This window comes from Tupaia chinensis, unplaced genomic scaffold (genome assembly GCF_000334495.1).
Source record: "Tupaia chinensis unplaced genomic scaffold, TupChi_1.0 Scaffold000610_1, whole genome shotgun sequence".
In the NCBI taxonomy this organism is placed as follows: Eukaryota; Metazoa; Chordata; class Mammalia; order Scandentia; family Tupaiidae; genus Tupaia; species Tupaia belangeri.
The window spans coordinates 2,557,134-2,575,449 of NW_006160129.1; the positions used below are offsets into that span (position 1 = coordinate 2,557,134).

The window sequence follows — 18,316 nt, forward strand, 5'->3', positions numbered from 1 at the left end:
ATAGGGCACATGCGCTTGCCAGAGAGAGAGAAAGAGAGAGAGAGAGAGAGAGAGAGAGAGAGAGAGAGGTCACCCCACAGGGGGGATGGCCGCATCACAATCCCTTCTCCTCCATTCTCCTCTTGGGATCTTGGGCACGTGCGTGTGCACATGTGCCCAGCATGAATTTTAAGCTGTTAGGTCCAGGACTGGAACTGTGATCTACTATGTAGGAGTCCAGCGACCTAACCATTATAGGCCCTCTGCTGGTCCCTGTAGTTATTTTGTTTTTCTTTTTAAAGAATGATTTACTGGGGCTGGCAGGTGGCATGGTGGTTAAGGATGCTGGACTTCCACATGGCCGACCATGGTTTGAGTCTCAGACCTGGTGACTTTTTCCCTTTCTGGTCAAATATAAATAAATAAACAAACAAATGTTAAATAAAATAATTTTTAAAAAAAATAATTATGTATTTTAATTTATTTGTTAATTTATTTTAATTTGGCCAGAGGGGGGGGCGAGAGAGAGAGAGAGCGAGCAAGCGAGAAAAAGTGTGAAAGCAAGCTGCAAGCCACCAGGTCTGGGACTTAAACTGTAGTTAGCCATGCGGGAGTGTCTAGCGCCTTAACCACCATGCTACCTGCTGGTCCCCTCCTGTAGATTTTTTTTTTTTTTTAACAGAACATATTTAGGTGTAATTTACATGCCTTGCAATTCAAGTATTTAAAGTATACAATTCAGTCATATTTAGTATGTTCACAGATAGGTGTGACTATCATCATAGTCAATTTTAGAACATTTTCATGAACTCAAAAAGAAAAAATATTCCCTTTAGCCATTATCCACTTAGTCTTTTGTCCCTAGGCAATCACCAGCTTTCTGTATCTTGGCTTGCCTGTTCCAGATACTTCATATAAATGAAATCATATAGCATGTGGTGTCTTTCATGATTGACTTCTTTGACTTAGGATACTGTTTTCAAAGTTCACACACACTGTAGCATGTATCAGTACTATATCCTTCTTGTTGCTAACAATATTCTGTCCTATGGATATACCACCTTTTGTTTATCCATTCATTAGTTGCTAGACATTTTGAGTTGTACCTGTTTTTTGGCTCTCAGGAATGATGCTGCTGTAAACATTTCGATACAAGTTTTTATGTGGACATTTGTTTTCATTTCTCTTGAGTATATGCCTAGCAGAATTTCTGAGTCATGGTAAGTCTGTGTTTAATTATTTGAGGAACTACTGTGCCAGATTTTCTGTTAGCTGATTTTTTTGTCTTTGTTATTGCAGTCGCGTCAAGAAACTATTTAATTCATACAAATTGAAGCCCAGTAAGGAAAATGACCATATGGGAGTAGATTACAAATTACTTGACTTCATGACGTCTTCTGCTCTGAGAATTTTCTGTGACAGTTTAGCCTTTTATCTCTTTATTATCTGTAAAATTTAAAAAACTTTTTTAAGAGATATAATATTAGAGATGCTAAGTGTAGATACCAAAGATTGTAAGGGAGGGGAGTGGGTAGTAGAGAGTGGGTGGTGGAGGGTGGGTGTGAGGTACAAAGGGAAGAAACACTTAACAGACCAAAAAAAAAAAAAAAAGCAAGTTCTTTCGAAAAAAATTTGTACACATCATGAGATTTTTAAAAGAATTAATTGATTGATTAGTGTTTGGCAGAGAGAGTGAGAGAGAGAGTGAGAAAGCAAGCTGCTGAGTCTAGGACTCAAATCACAGTTGGCCATGTGGGAGTACAGTGCCTTACCCACCATGCCACCTGTTGGCCCCCATGAAAAGGTTTTTGTTTGTTTGTTTGTTTGTTTGTTTTGCTGTAGGGTGTGTGCTTCACCAGAAAGACAGAGACAGACAGAAAACGAGAAATCACCCCCCAGGGAGGATGGCCACGCCGCCTTTCCTCCTCCATTCTCCTCTCTTGACCTTGGCATACGCGTACATGTGCCCACTGTGAGTTTAAGCCACCGGGTCCAGGATTTAAACCGCGGTCGACTACATGGGAATCCAGCAACATAGTCATTACGCCAACTGCCATTAATTTTTTTTAATTGCCAGAGGACATATATGCTTGCCATAGAGGGAGACAAAGATATATGATATATATAGACAGAGTGAAGAGTGAGAAAGCAAGCCACCAGGTCTGGGACTTGAACCGTGGTCAGCCATGTGGGAGTCCAGTGCCCTTAACTACCATGCCACCTGCTGGCCCCCTCAGTTGACTTTTGAATGTTAATCTTATGCCTTGTAATTTTGCTATAATTTCTTATTAGTTCCAGGAGTTTGCTGATTCTTTAGAATTTTCTGTGTAGATGTATCTGTGAAAATAGTGTTATTTCTTTTTTCTCAATCTGTATACCTTTTTTTTCCTTCTTTTCTTGACTTTTTGCATTAGCTAAGACTTCCACTATGATGTTGAATTAGGAGTGCTTTATTCCTAGTCTTAGAGAGAAAGCATCTAGTTTCTTGTCAGTAAATATGGAATTAGTTGTAGGTATGTTGTAGATGTCCTGTCTTTATCAATTTAAGGAAAGTCTTTTTCATTCTTGGTTAGCTTGATATTTTTCATCATGGATGTGTCTTGGATTTTATGAAATGCTTTTTTCTGCATCTGTTGATAGACTCTTAAGTCTGTTGATACATATTACATTAATTGATTTTGGAATGTAGAACTAGCCTTGCATATCTGGAACAAATACATTCGTTTATGGCATGTAAAGTTTTTTTATACATTATTGAATTTGATTTGCTAGTATTTTGTTAAGAGGATTTTTTTTTTTTTTTTGGAGAAATTTTTGATATTGGGCATATGTGCTTGCCAGAGGGCCAGAAAGTGAGAAATCACTCCTTGAAGTAGGGAGGGTGGCCAAACCACAATCCTTTTTCCTCCATTCTCCTCTCAGGACTTTGGCCTTGCATTAATATGCACCTGGCGAAAGTTTCAAGCTGCTGGATCTGGGACTTGAACTGCAGTCGCCATTGGGAGTCCAGTGCCTTAACCACTACGCCACCTGCTGGCTTTGTTGAAAGGATTTTTGTATCTAGATTCATAAGAGACAGTCAGTTGGAGTTTTTCTTTTTTGTAATGTCTTTTTTAAAAAAAAAAGAGAGAGAGAGAGGGATTTCTACTGTAGGGTGCATGCGCTTGCCAGAGGGAAGGGAAGGGAAGAAAAACAGAGAGAGAGAGAAAGTGAGAAATCCACTCCCCTCCTGGGGAAGGGGGGATAGCTATGCCACAATCCCTTCTCCTCTGTTCTCTTGGGATTTTAGGCACAAGTGCATGTGCACCCAGTGTGATTTTCTTTTTTCTTTTTTATTGGAGAGGTTTTTGTTATAGGGCGTGTGTGCTTGCCAGAAAGAGAGAAACAGAGACAGAAAGCGAGAAACCACACCCCCCCCCCCCCCCCCAGGGATTAAGGCCACACCTTAATCCCTTTTCCTCCATGGATCTTGGACATGAACGCACACACGCCCAGTGTGAGTTTAATGTGAGTTTAAGCCACTGGGACTTGAACCGCAGTCAACTACATGGGAGTCCAGTGGCATAGCCTTTACACCAACTGCTGGTTCCACCCAGTGTGATTTTCAAACCACTGTGTCAGGAACTCTAACTTCAGTTGGCCATGAGGGAGTGGAGTCCAAGGCCTTAGTCACTATGCCTCCTGCTGGTTCCTGTAATGTCTTTATTGATTTTGGAATTAGAATGATAATGGCTTCATAGAAAAAGGAAGTGTTTCCTCTGTTATTTTCTGGAAGACATTCTAGAGAATAGGTATTATTATTATTTTCTTAAATATTTGGTAGAATTCTGGGGACCAGCAGTTAGCATAATGGCTATGGCACTGGACTTCCACATAGTCGACCGCGGTTCAAGTCCTGGACCCAGTGGCTTAAACTCAGGCCAGGCGCATGTGCGTGCGTGCCCAAGATCCCGAGAGGAGAATGGAGAAGGGATTGCGGTGTGGCCATCCCCCCCAGGGGGTGATTTCTCGCTTTCTGTCTGTCTGTCTCTGTCTGGTGAGCACACATGCCATACAGCAAAAACCTCTCCAAAAAAAAAAAAAGAAAAGAAAAAAAATATTTGGTAGAATTCACTAGCAAAACCTTTTGGACTTAGTACTGTCATTTTTTTTTTAAGATTACTAATTATTGATAACGTTTTACTAATAGTTCAGATCCCTTTCTTCTTGGGTTTTGGTATTTTGTGTCTTTCAAATAATCCATTTCAGTCCATTAATTCATTTCATTTCCTTTATCAATATTGCGGGAATTTTTTAAACAATATTCAATTTATTATTTTTTAACACCCAACTGATCAGTAGTGATGACCCTTTTTTCATTCCTAATATTAGAAATTCATGGCTTTTTTTTTTTTTCTAGAGGGTCCATGTGCTCACCTGAGAGAGACAGATTTAAAGAGAAGGGTAGAGGAGAATGCGTCTGCTGTGGGGAATGGTCACAGCGGGGAATAGTCACAGTGCCATTTATTCTCCTGCCTCTCCCTCCTTTTCAGGATTTTGGGCATGAATGCAGACACACCAGTCATGTTTCTCAAGCCACTGGGTCCAAGACTTGAATTGTGTGGTTGGAAGTGGCAGGTCTAACTGCTTTATCCACTAGGCCACAGAGATGGCCCTGCTGGTTTTTTTTTTTTTTTTTTTTTTGTTAGGCTAGTTAGAGGTTTGTCAGTTTGTTTGTTTGATTGTTTTATTTCTTTCCAAGTAGCTAGCTTTTGGTTTAATTGCTTTTCTTTGTTCATTTCCTGTTTTTAATTTCATCGATCATTGCTCTTAATTTTTATTTATTTTCCTTTTATTGCCAGAGGGTGCATGTGCTCACCAGGAAGAGAGAGAGAAAGCACCACCAGTCAGGTGTGATTGCGTTACAGTCTTTCTTGCTCATTTCTTCTTCCCTTCAAGATCTTGGGCATACATACACATGTACCCAGTGTGATTTTCATACCACTGGGACTGGGATTTGAACTGCTGTTGGCCATGTGGGATCTGACTCCCTATGTACTGTGCTTAACCACTCCCATAGAACTGGCTCTCTTTTCCCTTAAAAAAATGTTGAGAGACAGAGAGAAGAGGATAAAGGACCCCTGAGTAGGGGTGATCCTACTGCAATCTCTTCTATTCTGTTTCTCTATCCTATTGGGTTTTGCATGCACACACATGAACCTGGTGTGTTTTTCAAGCTACCAGGACTGGAATTTGAACTGTGGCCAACCCTGTGGGATCTGGCTCCCTTGACCACTAGGCCATAAAGCTGGCCAACTCTTTTCTTTGAGATTTTTTTTTGCCATAAAGTGCATGCACTTGCCAGAGTGTGAGAGAAAGTAAGAAATCATACCTCCCCACCCCGAAGGAGGATGGCCATGATGCAATCCCTTCTCCATTCTCCTCTCGGGATTTTGGGCATGCACACACATATACCTGGTGTGTTTTTTAGGCTGTCAGGTTCGAGACTGTGAAGTTGGCCATGTGGGAATCCAGCACCTTAACCACCATGCCACCTGCTAGCCCTCCTCTTTTCTTTTTTTAAGTTTATTTCCTTCATAAGTAAGAGGGACAGAGAGACAGCACCTGTAACAGGGTCTCAATGCCACAATCCATCCCCAGCCATCCCCAGATCCCAGGCATATGCATGCTCACTAAAGTTTCTGTAAATGAACTTGGAATCTTCTCATATGGATCAATCTCGCAGAGACAGTAGCATTTTACTACTGTACTACCATTGAGCCCCTGACTTTGAATCTTTTTGATTTTCTGATATGCATTACATGCTGCCAAGTTTCCATCTAAGTATTTCTTTCTTCATGGCTTACACATTTTGTAAGTTTTCTTTCATTTTTACTTTGCCCAGAATATTTTAAAATTTAGCATAAGACTTGCTTGACTGATAGGTTATTTATAAGTATGCTGTTTACTCCACATATTTTGGGATTTTCCAGCTATCTTTCTGTGAATGATTTCCAGCTTAATTCCATTGAGGTATGAGAGCATACTTTATTTAATTTTCTATTCTTTTACATTGCTAACATGTGTTTTATGATCTAACTTGGTGAATGTTCTTGTGTGAGCTTGAGGAGAAATGTTTCTACTGTTGGATGAGGTTTTTTGTAAGTGTCAATTAAATTCAGTTGATTGATGTTGCTGTTCAGTTCAATAGTATTGTGAATTTCTACCTGCTGGATCTGTCAGTTACTGAGAGAGGGATGTTGATACCACCAATTATAATAGTGCTTCTTGCAATTCTATTTTTCCTTTAAGTATTTTGACAATTTGTTTGGTGCAGACACACTGAAGATTGCTATGTCTTCTTGGAGAATTGACTTTTTTTTTTTTTTTAAGATTTATTATGTAATACCCCTATTTATCCTTGATGATTTTCCTTTTTTTAAAATCTGCTTTGCTTAATATTAGTATAGTTACTTCAGCTTCCTGTTGAAAGCATGATCTATTTTTCTCCATTTCTTTATATTCATCTATCCATGTCTTTATATTTATGGTGAATTTCTTTTAGACAACATACTTGGGTTTTGTTTTTTTACATCTACTCTGACAAGTCTGTCTTTTAATTGGTTACTTTATGTTAAAGGGGACATGAATACCTCAGTTCTTGTCTCCTTGGAAGAAAGAATTCAGCCGAGAGACAGTCATGCTATGAAACAACAAAGCTTTATAGCAAGGTAAAACCAAAGTACAAAGCAGGGAAATACAGAAGTGAAAGTACATTCTGAGAGGTAGGAGTGGGCTGGCTCCAAGAGTGGATATCAGCCTCTAGGTTTCTGCATTGTGTGCTTTTTCTTTCTTTGCTCCTCCCCTTTCTCTTCAGTACATGCTCAGTTGGGCCTTGTTATATAATAATTTACCAGGAGTCATTGCAAATGATGTGTTAATGAGCTAAAGGTTACTTGAGGTCAGCCAAACTCAGTATTGAGCATGCTCCAAGTTCTATAAGGTCTGTTCAAATTATGTAAGCTCCCTGTTTACAATACTGAGCATGCTCCAAGTTATGTAAGCTTGTCTGTGCTGTCCCCTATCTTGAGTAGTAGGATGTTCCCAACCACAGAATTACAAAAGGGCATTGGGGTGTTTCCTGTGGTACCAGGAGACCTCTGGATCTTCTCCTTACTCATGTCTGACTACTTACTGCCTGTCATAACATTTAGACCATTCACATATAAATGGTTGGTTGAAATCGACCATATTTGTACTTACTCTGTTTTTTTTATTTGTTTTGGTATAGGATGCATTTGCTTATCTGAGACAGAGAGAGAGGGAAAGTGAGAAATCACCCTCTAAAGAGATATAGGCATGCCACAAACCCTTCTCTTCCATTCTCCTCTTGGGATTTTGGGTACACACACACACACACACACACACACAGTGCCCAGCTTCTTTTTCTTTTTCTTTTTTTTTTTTTTTAAGAATTCTTTATTGTATTTATTTATTTTAATTTGACTGAGAGGGAGAGAGAGAGAGGGGAAGGTAAGAGAAAGCAAGCTGCCAGATCTGGGACTCGAACCATGGTCAGCCATGTGGGAGTCCTATGCCCTTAACCACCATGCCACCTGCTAACCCGCCAGCACCCTTTCTTTTTTCTTTTTTATTTTTTTAGAGAGATTTTCACTGTAGGGCGCGTGCGCTCACCAGACAGACAGAGAGAGACATAGAGACAGAAAGCGAAAAATCACCCCCCGGGGGGATGGTCACACCACAATCCCTTCTCCCCCATTCTCCTCTTGGGATCTTGGGCACGCACGCACAGGTGCCCAGCATGAGTTTTAAGCAGCCGGGTCCAGGACGCGAACCGCAGTTGACTACATGGGAGTCCAGCGACATAGCCATTACGCTAACTGCTGATCCCTCCCAACTTATTTTTCAAGCTACAAGGTCTGAGACTCAAACTGTGTAGTTGGTTGTACTAGAGTTTAATAATAAACAGTTGGGAACCAGCAGTTAGTGTAATGGCTATGTCGCTGGACTTCCACGTACTTGACTGCGGTTCGCATCCCGAACCTGGTGGCTTAGAACTCATGCCGGGCACGTGTGTGTGCCCAAGATCCCGAGAGGAAAATGGAGGAAAAGGGATTGTGGCGTGATCATCCCCCCTGGGGGATGATTTCTCGCTTTCTGTCTCTCTGTCTCTCTCTGTCTGTCTGGCGAGCACACGCGCCCTATAGCAAAAACCTCTCCAAGAAAAAAAGAATAAACAGTTAAGTTAAACTTTAACACAGAGTACTACTTCATGGTAGTGTCTGGTTCCTTTTATCAGAGTATTTGCTATTTCTCTCTGTCTTGGTCTGTTTATACTAAGGTAGAATGCTACAGGTTAGGTAATTTATAATGAACACAAATTTATTGACTTATAGTTGTGGAGGCTGTTAAGATCTAAGATTGAGGGGCCAGCATCTGGTGAGAGCCTTCATGATACATCCCATGGTAGAAAGGCAGAGAGGGCAAAGAGTAACTTGTCCATTTACAAGGAACCCACTCTTGTGACAATGAACCTACTTTCATGGTAACAGCATCAATAGCCTAATCACTCCTTAAAGGCCCCACCTCTTAATAGTGTTACAGTGACAGTTAAATTTCAACATGAACTTAAGAGGGAACTTTCAAAACATAGCATCCCTCTTATCTCTTGTAACTTTGCTTTTACTCATTTCACTTCTCAATATGCTATAATCACTCTATATTGTTGGTATTGTTGCTTTGAACATACTAGATCAGTTAAGAATAAGAAAATGCAGGTTTTTATTTTCTTTTTTAATATATTTTTTGAATTATTTAATTTTATTTATTCATTCATTTATTTTAATTTGACCAGATACACACACAGAGAGAGAGAGAGAGAGAGAGAGAGAGAAGGAAAGTGAGAAAGCAAGCCACTGGATCCAGTACTCAAACTGCCGTCAGCCATGTGGGAGTGTCTAGTGCCTTATCAACCACGCCACCTGCTGGTCCCCATGGTTTTTATTTTCTCTTAATTGAATGCTTCTCCAGCCACTTTTTTTTTTTTTAATGTAGATTAATGCCTCTGAATATATCATTTTTCTTCTCTAAAAAACTTTTTTTTACATTTCTGCAAGGCAAGTCTATTGGTGACAAATTTCCTCAATTTTTGTTTTAGAAAATATTTCTTTTCCTTCACTTTAAAGATAATTTCACAGGATATAGTTTTAGGGTAATAGTTCTTTTTCTCAACACTTTCAATATTTCGTTCCACTCATTCATATACAAGTTTTTGATGAGAAATTCAATGTCATTCTTATCTTTATTCCCCTATAAAAAATATATTTTCCTCTGGCTTTTTTCAAGACTTTGGACTGCAGTTGGAATATAATATGCCTAGGCATAGTGCCCCCTAACCTCGCTGCAGTCCTCCTCTGTTACTTAATCCTTTTGGGATTTGAGACACCAGCTGTGTCTCTCAAACTACCAAGTCCAGGACTCAAACCGTGGAGTCAGCCATGTAGGATCTGACTCCCCAACCACTATACGATGGGGCCAACCCAACTGAGAACCTTTTCTGTCCTTCCCTTTTCTCCAACATTTTTTTTTTTTTCAATTTGTCAGAGGGTGCATGTGCTCATGAGAGAGACAGAGAGAAGGAGAGGGGGAAAGTATCCACTATTTGGATGGTCAGGCTAAAATCCATTTTCCACTTCTCCTTCCTATTGGGATCTTGGGCACAGGCACACATGTTCCTAGCTTAGTTTTTGAGCTGCTAGATCTAGGACTCAGACTACATGGTTGACCATATGGGATCTAGCTCCCTTAACCACCAGGCCACAGTGTGGCCCCAAACATCTAATTTTAAGTGATGATCTTTTCTTTCCTATTAATATTGATGAGATATTTACTAAGTATATTCTGGTTTGTACTTAGTCTCTCCGTTCTTCTCTCATATTTTGGTTACATCTCTTCTTTCCACATTATTGCAGCACATATTACTTTTAGGTTTTTGTCATAGGGTGTGTGTGCTTGCTAGAGAGAGGGAGTGAAAAATCACCCCCCAGGGGAGTTGGCCACACCGCAGTCCCTTCCCCTCCATTCTCTTCCTGGGATTTTAGACACACATGCACACGCACCTGGCGTGATTTTCAAGCCACCTGTGTTTGGGACTCTATCCACAGTTGGCCATTTGGGAGTCTAGTACCATAACCACCACGCCACTTGCTGGCCCCCACATTACATTTTCTTTTTTGTTTTTTTGAAGAGGTTTTTGTTATAGGGTGTGTGCACTCACCAGACAGACAGAGAGAGACAGAGAGACAGAAAGTGAGAAATTACCCCCCAGGTGGGATGGCCATGCCGCAATCCCTTCTCCATTCTCCTCTCGGGATCTTGGGCATGCACACACATGCGCCCAGCGTGAGTTTTAAGCCACCGGGTTCGGGACGCGAACCACGGTCGACTACATGGGAGTCCAGTGACATAGCTATTATGCTAACTGCTGCCACCCCCCACATTACATTTTTTATAAGGTGTCCTAATCTTTACAATTAGTTTTAGTTCCGTATCTATAAGTATTTTTAGTTGATAAGATCAGATTTTATGCTGAAGTTTTGAAGTCATTTATTATTACATATATTTTATTCTTTTGTAGATTTCTCAGAAAGGGCTCAAGGAATGTGTTGGTCAAATCTGTGCCTTTAAACTTGAAGCACAGTTTTTTTTACAGTGTACTCATTTTTACCTGGATCCTCAAAAAAGTTAAAAAAAAAATACAAAAAAAAAAAAATCAGAAAGCTCTTTAAAAAGTTGTTCAGGGGCCAGCAAGTGGCTTGGTGGTTAAGGCACTAGACTCCCACATGGCTGACCATGGTTCAAGTCCTGGACCTGGTGACTTGCTTTCTCATTTTCCTTCTCTCTCTCTGGTCAAATTAAAAAATAAAGTAATAAATAAAATTAAATAAATCTTGAGGCTGGCAGGTTGCATGGGAATTAGGGCACTGGACTCCCAAAACATGACTGACTGTGGTTCAAGTCCCAAACCTGGAGCTTGCTTTCTCATTCTCCCTTTCTTTTTCTCTCTCTGATCAAACTGAAGAATAACATTAAATAAATATTTAAAAAGTAAAAAAGAAAATGGCTAAAAAAAAGTTAAATGCATCTGTTTTTTATTTGGAGAGAGATTTTTGCCATAGGGTATGTGCACTCGATGGAGAGACAGAGACGGAAACCAAAAATCACCATCCTCCCACCCCCAGGAGGGATGGCCATGCTGCAACCCTTCTCCATTTTCAAGATCTTGGGGATGCATGCACATGGGCCTGGCGTGAGTTTTAAATTGCTGGTTCTGGGACTTGAACTGCAGTCGACTCTGTGGGAGTCCAGCAACATAACCATTATGCCATCTGCTGGTCCCTAAATAAATAATTCTTTAAAAAAAAAAAAAAAAAAAAAAAACAGACCAGTAGTTTGTACTAGGGATTTTCTGGGTTGAATTTCCCTAGTGTACCCTTTGTATCTTTTCAGTGTTTCCAATTATATTGGGTTGGAAATGTCTCATGTTTTTCAGTGCAAAAAATTGTGTCATGACTTTTCTGACAACCAATATGTTTTTGGACCAACTGCTTACTGCTACTCTCTTTTGTATTGTTTTCACTATTTTCATTCACTTTTTAACCTATTTTTCTTTTATTGGACTTTTTAATTTTTTTGGAGGAAGAGTCTTTGAGGGGAAGTTACTTCTAATTTAATCTTTTTTTTTTTTTTTACAAAAAAGAATTACTTATTTAATTTCATTTGTTATTATTATCTTTTAATTTGACCAGAGAGAGAGAAAGGGAAAGCGAGAAAACAAGTCGTCGGGTCCCATACTCGAACCACAGTTGGCCATGTGGGAGTCCAGCACCTTGACCACCATGCCATCTGCTGGCCCCCTAATTTAGTCTTTATTGAGAGAGAGAGAGAGAGAGAGAGAGAGAGAGAGACAGACAGACAGACAGACATACCCCCTCCCGCAACATGGCACTGTTGCTGTGATCCACTATGGGCCTTCACACAGCCCCATATCGTGGGCAGATGTGTACCCATTGTACTCAGGGAAGTCTCCAGCCTCGAATTTACAACCTTCTCACATGGGATTGCCTTGCAGAGCATTGCATTTTCTTGCTGTACTACCACTATCTGGCCTATAATTTAGTCCTTGTATCTGGGGGGAAATTTTTCCCTCATTCATGAGCCTTATCAGCTATTTTATGATCTGATCATACTGTTTCTGAGCTGTTGTAGATTTGACTTAATTGCTGCTTAATAAAGTATTAACTCTTAATTTCTTTTAGATCATTTTGAAATAATTAACAATTTTGTCTTACATGGGGACACAATTTTTTCAAGAGTTTCTATTTTCTGTTAGAATGTTGTTTGCCTACAACATCTTACTACAGGCCTTCATTTTATTTTTAAGTGTTTAAACAAGTTGGTTTTCTGGTAGTTTCAGAAGAAAAAACTTCTGCAGGAGGAAAGGATTGAACAGTGTAATTTTTTTTTTTTTTTTTGAAGAGGCTTTTGCTATAGGGCACGTGTCCTCGCCAGAGAGACAGAGAGAGACAGAAAGTGAGAAATCATACCCCCCCCAGGGGAGAAGGCCACGCCACAATCCCTTCTCCTCCATTCTCCTCTTGGGATCTTGGGCACACACACATTCGGCGTGAGTTTAAGCCACCGGATCCGGAATGTGAACCTTGGTTGACTGACTACATGGGAGTCCAGTGACATAGCCATTACGCCAACTGCTGGTCCCACCAGTGTAGTTTTTGAGTTTTGTATTTCTGTGTCTCTCTCATTTATGAAGTCTTTTAAAAAATTTGGCTTTTGGGTGCTGGCAGGTGGCATGGCAGTTAAGGCGCTGGACTCCCAACGTGGTTGACCACATTGTCAGTCCCAGACCTGGTGGGTTGCTTGTTTTCTCATTTTCTCTGTCTCTCTCACTGGTCAAATAAAAAAGATGGTGAATAAAGCTAAATAAATTAATTCTTTAAAAAATTTGAGCTTTTGAGATACACTACAGCTTTTTGCTGTTACATCTATGATTTGTAGATATTTCTCTTTATAAAGAGGCTCCTTTGCTATTGTGCTTTTTGATGTTTGTGTTACTTGGACCTCTGCCCATCTAAAATAGAAATCTAAGCTCTCCTGGGGTTCTCAGTCTTTTTGCTTTGCTTAGGTTTTTGTTTGTTTGTTTGTTTTTTATCTTTCCTGCACTTTCTTGCGTGGGTCTCTTGTCTTTCTGAAAGTAAGATAATATTGGTAGGTTAGTTCTGAAATCTTACAGTCTGTAATCAGCACTTTTTGAATGTTGTCTTGCTACCTTAGACATTTCCTACCTTCTTTGCATTTACTGTATCTTAGAGTCTGTGAAGAATATTATCTAATTTATCCAGTTCTCAAATTTTCTTGTTCAGATTATTTCCTATTGTCAGGATTTCAGTTTGTTTCCTTTGGGAAGAGTAGATTCTTTTCCCCTACATTTTTACATTAAGTGACTTCTAATTCATGTAACTAGCATTTTTCAATTTATTTTATTTTTTTTAGTTTTAGATCAAGAATAAAAGAACTTCCTATCTCAGTACTTTTAAAATTTATGGTACTTGTCGTAGTCTGTAATTAATTTGTTTATGATTTGACTTGTTTATGTTCTCCTTGGTTTTGACTGTTAATATATCATAAGTGATGACCATGTCTATCTTATATGCCACTGTATTCTCAGAGCCTAACACACCACCTAACATACAGTAGGATTTGATAAATATTTGTTGAATAAGTAACCCAGCTTATGCTAGAGTTTCATCCCTACTATGTTCCTGTCTTAAAGTTGGAAAGTATTTGGAATTGAATCTAAGTCGTCTATAGTGTGTACAAGTATTTGAGTAAGTGATCTAGGGAAAGCTATATTTTTTATACTTTAATACAGCTGTAGATATTCAAAATGGATTTGAATGAATCTTTATTTTACATTTTAAATTGTAGTTCTTTTATTATATACTTTTTGTGTTTCTTAAATGTTATGCTATATACATTTTTTAATGTATTAAAAAGTGGATTATAATCTCTTTGGCCACAGTACTGTGGAATTATTCCAGCAGAGTGCTCACACATAATGGAAGCTCTGTTGTAATCAATTGTGTATGATTACTGAGTGCTGTGTAGGAGGAGGATTATTGTGATACCTTGAATGAAGGATGTGAAAGCTTTTCATAGAATTGTATAAGGTTAGCATGCCCTCATGAGTGATGCTCTTAGAGTTGTGTATTTCAACTGCCTTGATTAGAGCTGGAAGAAGTTTGAGCCTAAGGAATTCTACCTTTCTATTTACACTGAAGATAAAGGATTTAAATTGCTGAGAGATTATGTGTTGGATTAGCCAGCCAATTAGTGGCCTAGCTCCAAGGTCTTGGATTCCTGGTTGAAGTTGAAGTTGATTTTTTTGTTTTTTCATTTTTTTGTCTGTTGCAGAGAGAGAGGGAGAGAGAGAAAAAAGAGAGAGAGAGAGAAATCACATCACTCCCCATGGGAGTGGCCATGCCACAATCTTTCCTCTCTTCCTCCATTCTCCTCTAGACATTTTGGGTATGAACGCACATACGCCAGCTTGTTTTCAAGATGCCGGGTCCAGGATTTGGACCGTGTAGTTGACTGTGTGGGATCTTTGCCACTTTGACCACCATGCCCCCTGCTGGCCCAGTTGATCTCTTCTAGATCTATTTTATTACATTATTCAACAAAAAGGCCCAAGCTTTTGGAGGGCGTTTTTAAACTACTAAAGGAAAAACATTCTAAGGTTGAATCCTTTTATACTCTTTTAAATAGTCATGTACTGCATAACGATGTCTTTTTGGTTAACAAAGAACTACATAGTATAAAATTGTAGTGGTGAAAAATTTTTATTGCCAAGTGACCTGGTAGCTGTCATAACCCTGTAGTGCAATGCATTACTCACATACTTGTGATGCTGCTATCAAAGAACCTGCTGTGCTGCCAGTATTATAAAAGTATAGCACATGTAACTATGTATAGTACATAATACTTGATCATGATAATAAAGGACTATGTTACCATTGGCAAATTGTCACAGCAGTGTTCATGCTATTGATTCCTCTGAGTGAGGAGAGACGTATCTGTGGATCTCATGGTCCTTCTCTTTGGGCCAAGCTTTTTTCAGGACTGGAGATTAACAGGAATATCTTCAAAGCTCCCACCTTTCTAAATCCCTATTAGGGCAGCCTCACACCTTTTCTGGTCTGTGTTTTATTTCTCATTTTTATTTCAAATTAGTATGAACTTTAAATTACAGGTAAGCAACAGGGCTCATATGCTACATGCTTTGCTGAAGCTACTCTTTTTTTCTTTTTAGTGCTATTTATTTGTTCATATCATTATCAAGTATTTATTAAGTGCCTTGTATGTAGCAACATTTAGGCACGTGAAGATGAATACCACCAAGTCTGTGTCTTCTCAACATTTTGCATAGCTTTCTTCTCAAAAGTACTTTGTTCATTTAGCATACCTCCTTTCTTGATTTTCATTTTATCCATCTTTGGTCCTCTACAATTTCTTTTCCTTGATCCTTTTCTTCTGAACCATCAAAGCTTAATCAATTCTCTTTTTTTAGAGAGATTTTTGCTATAGGGCACTTGTGCTCACCAGAGAGACAGACAGACAGAGAGTGAGAAATCACTCCCTAGGGGAATGGCCACATAGCCACACTACATTCTCCTCTCAGTATCTTGGGCATGCATGCACACACGCCAGGTGTGAGTTTTAAGTTGCTGGGTCCAGGACTTGAACCATGGTCCACTACGTGAGAGTCCAGTGATGTAACTATTATGCCATCTGCTGGTACCCGATTTCATCAGTTTTTACAGTTCTGTTTCCTAGCTCTGTTTCATTCCCTAAGTCAATTACTCAGTGTCATGGCTTTACATAGCAGTGATACACTGATGTCTTTAAAGATATACATATATGTATCTTTGTTCATACTTTAATTTCATTTTTCCGTGAACTTTCTTTTTAAATTCATGATAGAGCACTTGCGTAAGAGAGAGAGACAGAGAGACACCAACCTTCCATAGAGCTTAATCACACTGTGATCCCCTTTCTCCAGTCCTCTAACCTGCTGGGGTCCTAGGTACACAGTATGTTTTCAGGCCAGCCAGACTGCAGATACCAACAGCACTCAACATGTGGCTTCCACTTCCACAGTTTGGTATATTAATACCAGCAGTGTAACAGAGACTGCCTAAAAATAATGTATTTAATTCAGTCTTATTTCTCTTTAATTTCACCATCAGATGTTCAACTACCATATCTCCAGTGGGCTGTCTAATAGGTATCTCGAAATTCACAAGATCAAATATATGGTTACTGTTTGCCCCCTTTGACTTTGTATTTAGTGGTCTATCTGCTCATTTTTAGATTATGACATGACTAGCTTCCTCACGTTGTTTTAGATCTTTTTTGTCCCTTTTTTAAAAGTGCCATTATGCCTTACCATTGCCCTAATAGTACATAGGTGTTTATTAATTTTCCAGGTGCTGAGAGACATTAATCTTGTACTATTTTTAAAATCTATTTCTTTTCATATTTACTGTGATTTTCACCTTAATTTTGTTTTTGATTAATTACAGCTAGAAAGTTAAGTCATCATTGTGGCTTGAACTCTATTATTAGATATATATGATTCTATTATCATGTATTTTGGTCAGTGTTCCTTACTTTAGGTTTGTCTGATGTAGTTATTTAAATTGACATGATCTCTTGAGTATTTATTTTATATTTTAGGTTATAATCTAATCCTGTGTAACCCCTCTCTTGCTCCTTCCCATGAGCAAGAGAGACAGAGACCAAACTCTGACAAAGCCCTGACACAATTCATCTCCAGCCCTAGCTAGCCCAGGATCATGGCCGTGCTTGCCTGGCACATCCAGGGAAGCTACCAGAAGTGAGCCCTGAACCTTTCCATTTGGGCCAGCCCTGCAAAACATCACATTATGACTGTACCATTGTCTAACCCCCACATATTTTATTTTGTTGTTTAAATTTCCCAGCTTTAGCTAGTCATTCTTCCATTCTTTCATGCTGGCTCCTCTGTGTCTTTGTGACATCTCTCGCTCTCTTTCTCCCCCTCTCTTTCTTAAACACTTCTTTTGGGCACAGGATACTCCAAGCTTATCTTCTGTATTCTCCTCTAGCCCTAGCATCAGCTATTTCTCTAAGAATTCTTGTTTTCTTTTATTGGTGAATGGTATATAGAAACCAGGATCTGGGTGCTGGCTATGCTCATGACTACTGATGTACCACTGCTTCTAGTCCCTCCTAGTGGACAGAGTTGGAAAATGCTATTTGTGTGTGTGTGTGTACGTGTGCGCACACACATACATAGAAGTAATTACTTCTGTATCTATTTATCTATGTCTATATTTAGCTAAGCACGATTTCCCACTAATGTCCCTGTTTATAGAGATTCATTTTGATATCACTTGCTTATCTGTAACTTCTGGTCCATAAGTGAAAAGCCGGGTTCATATATCTACCATCCATTTACTTATTTGTTCAATCCCACTATACATATAAAGTTTCAGAAATAAACTCATATCCCTGTAAAAAGGAACTTTGCCAAACACAGTGTTTATATATAGCTTCATTTGTCTCTAGCCTTAGAATTTCCAGCAAAAACGACGTCCTCTAAAGTTACATCAGTTTTCTTTTTTCATGCGTAGCTCTACTTTTTTTTGGAGGGGAGGGGTTTTTGCTATAGGGTGCATGTGCTCCCCGGAAAGAGAGAGAGATAAAAAGCGAGAAATCACCCCCTGGGGGGGATGGCCACGGCCCAATTCCTTCTCCATTCTCCTCTCAGGATCTTGGGCATGCACGCACATGTGCCCTGCATGAGTTTAAGCCACCAGGTCCGGGACTCAAACTGCGGTCGACTACATGGGAGTTCAGCGACATAGCCATTATGCTAACTACTGGTCCCCATAGCTCTACTTTTGATAGTATGCTTGAAGTTCTTGATTCAAAGATTGTGTGTGTATATATATATGTACACACATGTGCACATATACATGTATACATGTGTATATACATATATGATGTATACTGTGACATGTGTTGTATACATGTGGTATGTATGTGTACACCCATTATAATATTTGCAACTTATATAATGTGATAATGTGTTATGTATTATGCATATTATATAATTGGTATTTTATTTATATTTTGGTATTTTATTTCTTCTTACCATAAATTCTTAAATATATCTAAAGTTAATTTTTATCATGTGAAGTATAGCTTTTTTTTC

General features: G+C 39.1%; 1 protein-coding gene across 3 annotated transcripts in view; it reads left to right on the plus strand.

The window, feature by feature from the left end:
• MKLN1 (muskelin 1) overlaps positions 1-18,316 on the plus strand; it is a 390,424-nt gene that overhangs the window by 242,524 nt on the left and 129,584 nt on the right. The gene's annotated exons all lie outside the window — the stretch shown is intronic.